General features: G+C 41.1%; 1 long non-coding RNA gene across 1 annotated transcript; it reads left to right on the forward strand.

Annotated features, from left to right (window-relative positions):
- Nucleotides 1–5,660: 5,660 nt before the first annotated feature.
- On the forward strand, nucleotides 5,661–6,661 carry LOC119503589. The gene is made up of 2 exons (XR_005210348.1): nucleotides 5,661–6,364; nucleotides 6,569–6,661. It is a non-coding gene; the product is annotated as an uncharacterized LOC119503589 (long non-coding RNA).
- Nucleotides 6,662–9,893: the final 3,232 nt, after the last annotated feature.

Consider the following 9,893-nt stretch of genomic DNA (forward strand, 5'->3'; position numbering starts at 1 on the left):
CCATAAAAAATCATTTTTCGCCATGTTTTTAGGAATCTTATGAATGATATATGAACAAACCCCTCTGTAAAAATCTTCAAAAGTAGATAGGAATGAAACTGGAAAGTTTGGTGGATGTACTGTAAGTGCTACTGAAGTGGACATTTCTCAGAGTCTGAGAGAAAAAAAATGATTTTGAGAAAACAGCCTTTAAAGATATGGATTGTAAAATTCCATACGTTTTGTAAGACACGTGAAAAGGGTTAAAAATATTAACAAATAAATGTCACCATGAAATTTCCTCAGTTGATTACTTACATTAAGACAATTATTTTTTGTATTACAAGTTTTCTGAAATTGTATGTTTAAATATGCAAATGAGGCATTATCTAATGTTAACTTTTGGTGAAATAGGAAAAATCGCAACTAGTAGTAAAAAGTAGTAAATAAACACCTAAATGTGTAGTTTGGATGTTTTTTTTCCACTAGTCTGAAAGAAGACATGTTATGGAAGCAAAATAGCATCTCAAAATTGACAAGTGCATGAAAAAAACTCTGTTTTTGCCTGTGATGTATCTCCAGATTAATTTCTAAATTGCACTTGTCATCTTTGCATCACATTTTGGACTCTGATCTGTCACTTCAAGGCTCCTGCCTGGAGAGGACCCGCCCCCTACAGGTGCATTCACTTCCACTTAATGAGAGGCTATACAGGATATTATGCTGCCTTCCTCCTTTTGTTCTCCTTCTTTGACCTCAGACAGAGTTAATTTACTTCTTTCATGCTTCGATTTACCTCATTATGGCACAATGTCTGTTGATGTTTGGATTTATGAGTTTGTTCTGTCTTTGCAGAGCTAAAACCACACATGCAGACAAAGGCCACCAAAGAACAACAATAGGAAATCTGCCTTTGATAATAAAACTGCTCTGCAGTATCACTACTAGTAATACTACTACTGGTAGTAGTAAACATAATATCAGTAGAATCATTTGTATTATTATTAGTAGTGGTAACCAGTATCTTACTCAATTAAAGTACAAAAATAACAGCAACAAAATATACAAAGAAAATGAACAAAAAAGTAAAAATACTAATTTTGCAGAAGGACCAATTTTAGATTAATAATATCATTTTCATCACTTCTTATATTGCTGGGTAGCTTAAAGGGATAATTCAGGTGTTTTGAAGTGGGGTTGTATGAGGTACTTATCCAAAGTCAGTGTATTACCTACATTAGATGACGGATAGTGCGCCTCAAGTTTGGAGAAACAGACAGGAGTACCAGCACCGGAGCAAAGCAATGTACTGCTTTGGACGGGAACGACATATTTTAGCCACCTAAAAGAAAGGCTCACCTAAAAAAACTTAAACCAGCGACCCTCCAGTTCCCAAGCCAGGTGCTTACGGACTGAGCTGCTGAAACTTTTACTTACAGATCAGGTCCCCCGTCAGAAAGGAGAAGGAAAGGGCTGTGTGTTGGCAAGATGAAGTGGTGATAATATTCTATAGAGTGTACACTTAAACTGATATCGATTTTTTTAGGGTGGGCCTTTCTTTTAGGCGGCTAAAATATACTGGAAAAACAAAGTTCGGAAACTTGTGTTTGGTGGATTATTTCTCTGTTGTTACAATGCTAAATGGCATTGTATTTTACATCGTTGGAAAGCCTGTTTATTTACCTTCGCAATGATGTCCAACTTGTAAGGATCATGCATTTGTGGGATGAGCAGCACAGCTGATTATGTGGGTCGCGCCCAAGAAAAATTTGCCAAAATGCTCTGCCAATGGTGTATTGTCATGAGGTTACCAGGAAGCCTGCAATGACTGCCCTTCACCGTCAGGCCCGTTTGCGCTGGTGTCGACAACACAGAAAATGGAACCTGAACATGTGGGGGAATGTCATGTTCAGTGATGAGTCCAGGTTCTGTCTGCGAAAGTTGGATGGCAGGGTCAAAGTATGGAGATGACGCGGAGAAAGCTATGCTGATTGTTGCATCGATGGAGTAACAGCTTTTGGTGGGGGCAGTGTCATGGTGTGGGGCGGCATCTCCCTCACTGGCAAAACAAGGCTTGTCACCATTGAAGGCCATCTCAATGCAGTGAGATATCGGGATGAGATTCTGCAGTCAGTGGCGATCCCATATCGCCACAATCTGGGACCTAACTTCATCCTCCAAGAAACAACGCTCGCCCCCACAGAGCCAGGGTTATCACAGACTACCTCCACAATGTGGGAGTAGAGAGAATGGAACGGCCTGCCAAGAGTCCACACCTCAACCCAATTCAACACTTGTAGGATCAGCTTGTACGTGTTAGAGTGACATACACACCCACGTTGGCTGACCTGCAACGAATCCTGGTTGAGGAATGGAACGCCATCCCACAGCAACGTGTGACCAGGTTGGTGACCAGCATGAGGAGGAGGTGCCAGGCTGTTGTGGCTGCGTATGGATCTTCCACCGCTACTGAGGCTCCTGACGGTGTAGTAAATGAATAAAGTGTAAAATTGCCAATATGTCTTGTTGGTTCCTTGTTACTGATAGAGAGTTCAATCATCCAATCCACCAAACAACTCAAAACAAGAGTCAATACCAACAGGAGAATACACTGTTTACCATTGACAGAGCATTTTGGCAAATCTTTCCTGGGCGCTCCCCACATAATCAGCTGTGCTGCTCATCCCACAAATGCATGATCCTTACAAGTTGGACTTCATTGCGAAGGTAAATAAACAGGCTTTCCAACCATGTAAAATACAATGCCAATTAGCATTGTAACAACAGAGAAATAATCGACCAAACACAAGTTTCCGAACTTTGTTTTTCCAGTTTATATGTTTTTTTGCCGTCCCCTTCCACAGCACCATATTGCTTTGCTCCGGTGCCAGTGCTCCTGTTTATTTCTCCAAACTGGGGGCACGCCGTCCATCATCTACTGCAGGTAATACACTGACTATGGATAAGTACCTCATACAACCCCACTTCAAAACAATCAAACTGTCCCTTTAACCTATAATAATAGTAATGTATAATAATTTATTAGATGATTATATGTTGTAGGCCTATTAAAGCCTCTGTACACCCACACAGGTGTTTTCAGTTATTCTGGCTGATTAGACCTCTGCCCAGGTTGAAGATGGGTCAGAGCTTTGATGGGAATTTATTAGGTCACAAATCTTCATCGACCAATAAGAATGATAAATGTGTGATTTGTCCCGCCCTAACAGGTTTAACAAAGCTAACAGGAGATGGCCACACCACGCCAACACAGTCCTAATCAGCCAGTGTTGTCATCAGTGGGTGTTCAGAGGCTTTAAAGGGGACATATCATGCTCATTTTCAGGTTCATGTTTGTATTTTGGGATTCTACTAGAACATGTTTACATGCTTTATTGTTCAAAAAACACATTATTTTTCTCATACTGTCTGCCTGAATATACCTGTATTCATGCTCTGTCTGAAACACTCCGTTTTAGCACATTGCAACGGAATTGCAATGGTACTGCGTTGCTAGGAAACAGTCTGGGTCCATGTTTACATCCTGTCAGCTGATGTCATTCACATACACTGCAACAGGAAATAAACTGGGAAAAATTTTGTATGTTTACATTTAAAACTGTGAAATAATCTAAATATTGTAGATTTGTGACATCACAAATGGAAATGGCTTGTTTCAAACGCACAGTTTCTGAATACGGGCTGTGTGTGTTTCTCCATGGATAGAGTGTTTTGATACTTTCACAGTATTTATATAGCACTTAAACCTGCTTTATAATATAAAAGGTATGGAAATCTCACTTTTTACAATATGGAACCTTTAAGAAAATATGCAAAGTAACTAAATCTGTCTGATAAATGAAGTGGAGTAAAAAGTGCAATATTTGCCTTTTGAACAGTGAAGTATAAAGTAGAATGAAATGTAAAAAAAACTCAAGCAAAGTACTGCTAAATTGTACCTGTCAGTGTTAGGATGCTGGGGCAGTAAAGTTGAGTGTGTATGAGCTTACAGCTCCACCCTGTGGCCGCTCTGCAAGCTGCGCCTCTCCAGCATGACCTCTACTGCTGCAGTGTGTGATTCACTGTTTCTCTGCTGCTGCTCTGCCTCTGTGTGCGCATTTGTGATGTTTGGTTTTCCACTGAGCTGAAGCCTGATACAGAGAGGCTCAGAATAGATTTATATTGATCCGTGATGGATGGATGGATGGAGAAGGGGCAATGGAAAACAATGGTTTAGCCATCACAATTTAAACAGAGGAGTTAACTGAAACCAAAAAGCAAAGACACAATCATTGTCATAATCTTTATAACCAAATTATGCTTTTATTATATGGAAGTGAGTATTCAGTGTCTCCTATTAGACTTTTGTCACCAATTAAAACGCAAGTTTAGATTGAGTGGACTATTCCATTAACTAAGCATTTGAAAAACAGGAAATGCGTCTGATATTTCATAATAAAAAGCCTCCGTCTCTCATGGGTAGTAAATGTCCATATTGACTCATAAAGTCAAAGCTTAATCACCATGAGTCACTTCATTCTGTTCAATTATTTCTCCATTTCTGCCCAGCTGAGTAAATGAGATACCAGAGGCCAAATTAATTTCCGCACTCATTAATTTCCTCTGTAAATCATGACTCTCTGTGTGTGTGTGTGTGTTTGTCTAAATATGTGTAGTAATGCAGGCGTGAGAGTGTGTTTATTGTGCTCGTCTCCCTGCCTTGTGGCCTCAGCATGGTTACCATGAGAACAGCATTCATGGTGACATCACTGCAGCAGTGTGACATCACTGCTGGATGGTGACTCATACTCTTGGCTCACTGTTGTTGTGTGTTTTAAATGTTTGAAGAGACGCGATCAGAAGAAAACACAACACATGGGTCAAGGCAAGACGACAACAACAACTCTGGACATCCATGTGTTTTATTCTATGTAACAAAAATAATTACATTGTCTTTGTTCTAGGAGCCTAACAATATCGAAAACAAAAAGAAAACAAAATCATCAGATGGGACAAATAGACATTTTACATGAACATCATAGAGAAATGTAGATTTATATTGCACAACCGAGCACAAATGATCCCCCATGTCAAAATAAAAGCAGAATATCCGTGTTCGTGTTCATCATGTCACACGGCTCAGTGAGTCCGTCCACGGCTTTCTGATGAACTGCGTCACATGTGATCAATACAGCATCACTTGATGTTTAACTCCACCTGATACAACCACAGCAATCACATTTCAGTTCTCCTCACACAATCCCATCTTTGGCACATAAAGATCCACAGAGTAAATATTGAATTTTGTCTTAAGTACTTTTTGAATTGGACACTGCATGAAAAGCATCAGATGAGAGAGCAATCAAAACAACCAAACAAAAAATAATCTGTGTCTGCAATCGTGGGGGAGGAAAGTCAAAGTGCGTCTCTCTCGCTGTGAGCCGGCTCTAATTAGGATGGACAGAATCTAATCAGCGGGAGGAGAGCGGAGATCAACACATTGTGAAGCCACTTTGTGAGCCAATCTGTTCTAATCAAACTGTTTTACTGCATACCGCTCGACGTAAAATAGGATGATTAACCGAGCCTGTGACGGTAATATAGTGAGTCAAAACAAGAGGCGACAAACCACACAGGGCTGTATGGGCGACTATCCTTCAAGACCTTCATTCTGGTTGTGTCGACCTTAATCTTGTGTCTTTGTTTTTGTCTTAAAATAGGTGCAAATAAATCTGCCAGTGGAGTGAGATAATCTCACTTAAACAAAATGACAATTTCATTAAAGCCCTTATCTGTAGACTTAAAGACTTAAAACCCCCCCCCCCCCCGCCCCCCGCGACCCTGAACGGGATAGGTGGTTACAGATAATGGATGGATGGATCTGTCAAACTGCTCTTATGCCGAATTCGCACAAGGCAGCGGCGACTCACTGCAGTAATTCCATTTCTCTGCGGCCGAGAGGTGTGCTCACATGTTTCAGGCTGGAAGAAATTCTTTGTAACACACAGGTCAACGTCACAGGACTCACAGGATCTGTTTACTGATTGGCTGTGTGTCCTCTCTTTTCGCCACCAGAAGTTAACTTTTCCCAACTTTTAGTTTGGCCGCACTTCGCTGCAGAATCAAATGGTCACAGCTCACTGCAGCTTTTACATGGCATCGCGCCGCACTTCGCGTGCTGCTGATAACCGCACCACCTGATCTGGTGTGAATGTAGCCTATAACGCCGGATTCACACCAGATCAGGTGGTGCGGTTATCTCGTTCATTTTAATCTGTGTAACGGGTGCCGATGCGACGCTGCAGGGGACGCCGAAAATAAAAACGCAGCGGCCTGCAGCAGAATAGTAGACACAGAATAAACTTTTGGAGCAACGCAAACAGACGTCATGCTGCGGTGGCCAATCACGTTACTGGCGATCCAGAATTGTACAACCCAGCCATGAGGGAACAAAAGATGTTAATTAATGGGCCATTTAAGTGACTCTCCGACATTGCCGCCAAATTGGCCGCAAACCCCGTAACGCCTGATCTGGTGTTAATGCAGCCTTAACACAAGAAAACCTACATAAAACTTTGTTGTAAGTGAGGCTTTTGTATTTTTACTTCCTGTTTTTTGCTTAATTTCATTTCATATAAGAGATGAGGCTCAGCCTCTTCATCAATTTGTTTGGTCTATATTTTAAAAAATCCAATCAAATATACCTTGAAATAAAGGTGAGTTTATCTCACTCCACTTTAAGATGTCTGAACACAAGACTGTGAGACTGAACAAGGACTAATCAAGTTGTTTGCATCATAGTCAGATTTGATCTTGAGGCGTTACATTCTAAACAAAGGGGAGCTGTAGTTGAGGTGTGACATTATACCTCCATCCACTGGGTGACACTGTCACACAGGACAGTTATTTGTTTTTTATCACCCCTCTCCTCTCGCCTCAGGCTTCCCCCCGCCAAACTCTGTCATCTATGTGAGCATTACTTGTAGAACTGCAACAGTAGGCTACAGCAAACGAAACGAGACAGTACAAACTGTACACCAGCGGACCACAAAAGCAAGTGTAGGTGTGTGTGGGTCATAATACTCAGTGCTTCGGTGTGACACTCATTTTTTTTTTTTTTACAAAGTTAAACTAGACTGAGGCATCTCTTGTTACACAAATGATACAAATACAAAAACACATGCGAACACTCGCAAAAGCGTCCCGACATACAGCACACACTGAGCTTCCACAAGCACTCACTCACTCTATCACTCTCTCTCTCACACACACACACACACACACACACACACTCACACACACAGTAGCTGTGTCATCATATGAAATTAGGTCTAAGCTAATGGTACATTTACATTTACATATTGTTTATATTCATAAATACGATTACAGTCGTATCATAATGTACACGTAGTTTTATCATTACATTATCGCACAAAGGAGGCTCGTTCTGTAGCTTTAAGGAGGGAGCGTGTTCATTGGCCGCGGGAGAAGGAGGAGATGAATCTGATTGGCTGACAGGAGGGAAGTCAATGTGTTTTGCTGCAATGCAGAGATGTCAGAAAGTCGGACATGTTTGACTGATCCACAAGGAAAAAATGCAATGGTCTGACCCAATGAGTCAGAGTTATTAATACAGGACTTGTGAGATTCAGTAAAAAAAAAAGTCTTTAGCAGCAAATATTAAAAGTACACAGGTCTAATCTTCTCAAAGGAAAGGAGAAATAGACGTCTCACAATCCCATACTCTAAAACACAATGCAGTGTTAGAGCTTTAATGAGCTTTAATAGTGCATTATTATGTAACCTGTTTGACTGATTCTAGTTTCTTAACTTATAATTTGTCCTTCAAATCTTACCTAAATGTTTAGTATCATCATTTCTGAGAACGTCAGATGAATACATCTCTCCTACTGCCTCCTACTCAGTTGGAATATGACTGCAGGCAGAAAAACTGTAGCCAATTCTGGGTGTATTGGGTATATTTGTTTCTGTAAATATACAGTTAGCTGACACCCACAATAATTAATATTGATAACCTAACAATATATTTGACATTTTGGGAAATCCGATTATTCACTTTCTTACAGAGACTTAGATGAGAAGGTCGATACCACTCTCATGTTCGTACGCTAAATATGAAGCTACAACCAACAGTAGGGAGACCATCATTTCCTAACCCCCCAAAACCGGAACGTGTTAAAAACTTTTATACGACTTGCACAAACTTTCACGTTGACCTTTTGAAACTCACATCCAAGCGGGGTTACCAGTGACCATGCCTAGAAAAGGCAAGCGCTCTTAAACTAACAAACTGGTTGTGTCTAGAAGGGAGTTCGCAAACCTTCAAAATCTGATCTGAGATCTGCAAAAACTCGCGAGACTCGCTGCCCAACGACCAATCCTAACTTTAACTATTGGAGGTCAATGCCTTACCTTAACCATCTCACGAGAGTTTCCCCAGTTTGCGGGCTCCCTTCTAGCCACTATCAGCTTTAAGCGTACCATGGACAACGTACAGCGTCTCAGCAGACGATATTTATTGATTGTCAGATACCTTTTAAAACTGAACACAAGGTATTTATATGGCAGACTATGACACATTCTCTGCCAGTTATTGTATATCGCTATCTGGCCGTCTTAATATTATCTTTATATCAGCATTTCCACCGTTCGCGACCTGAAATGTAGCCTATAGTTTTGCAGTGTGTGCAGGACGTAGCATTTTCATAATCAGGTACTTTATGAAGGAAGGAGAACACCTCCTGGAGCTCTTTAGAAAAGACCTTCTTTACTCCTCGGCATGACAGCTGACCATTCGCGTAACGACAGGTTAGAAAGAGCCACAAGCGCACATTGATTGATTGACACACATACGGACTAAGGTTTTATATTGGGTTAATGAGTGGGACATAACATGATAAACATCTATGCTTTGAAAACAAATAAGTTATTATTATTATTTGAATTGTGGTGAAAACAACAGAAGTGTTTTACAGATATCTGTCAGGACTCGGACACCTCGCTTGAAACCGGGACGATCCCGTACAAACTGGGACATCTGGTCACCGTAACCAACAGGAGACAGTTAGCTTAGCTTGCTAAGCACCAAGACTTGAAGGCAGGGGGGGGAAGTTAGCTAGCTTTGCTCTGCCCACAGACAATCTGCCTGCCAGCACTTCTAAATCACTATTTAACGCGTTATATCTTGTGTGTTCATTCTGTAAAAAAAAACAAGAAAACAAGTTAATTAGCTTGTTTTTTTGCCCGCTTTCAGTCTTGCTCAGTCAGTGCTAAGCTAACGGTCTCCTGGCTGTAGCTCCATATTCACGGACAGAGATAGGAGAGGGGTCTTTCATATAACTCTGTATAATTCACATAACATTAGGTGTTAAATAAAGGACAATATTTTATCTGTTTATTTTTGTGGTTAACTATTTGCTTCCCCTGATTTTTTTTAAGCTGATCCAATGGAATAGATGTCGTGATTATAACCTACCAGCTGGGAATTACTGACTTCTTTCAATTTAAAGTACAGGGAGCATGACACTCTCACATTCACAAACAGGTGAGCACACGTACACACACACACACATCAACACACACTGCACCCGGGCTTCCTCTTCAACCTTTTGCTCTTTTTCAAATTGATTTTAGATCTGAGCTGAGTTCAGCGAAGTTCCTCTCCCTCCACCTATTATCAAAGCGCTTCCTCTCTGACATTTAGGGAGGAAGAAGACGAAAAGGGACGGAGAGCAGGGCAGTGGGAGAGGAAGAGGAGAGACGGCTATTTCAGCTTTTCATGTGAAACTACAATGAATCGTGGAGGCAGGTTTGGCCTTTCCGAGAAATACCGTTTCTGTCATACGGCCTGTAATTACCGTCCTGATTACCCCCCCCCCCCTACTCCGCGCTGT

The sequence above is a fragment of the Sebastes umbrosus genome, chromosome 15 (assembly GCF_015220745.1).
Source record: "Sebastes umbrosus isolate fSebUmb1 chromosome 15, fSebUmb1.pri, whole genome shotgun sequence".
NCBI lineage: Eukaryota > Metazoa > Chordata > Actinopteri > Perciformes > Sebastidae > Sebastes > Sebastes umbrosus.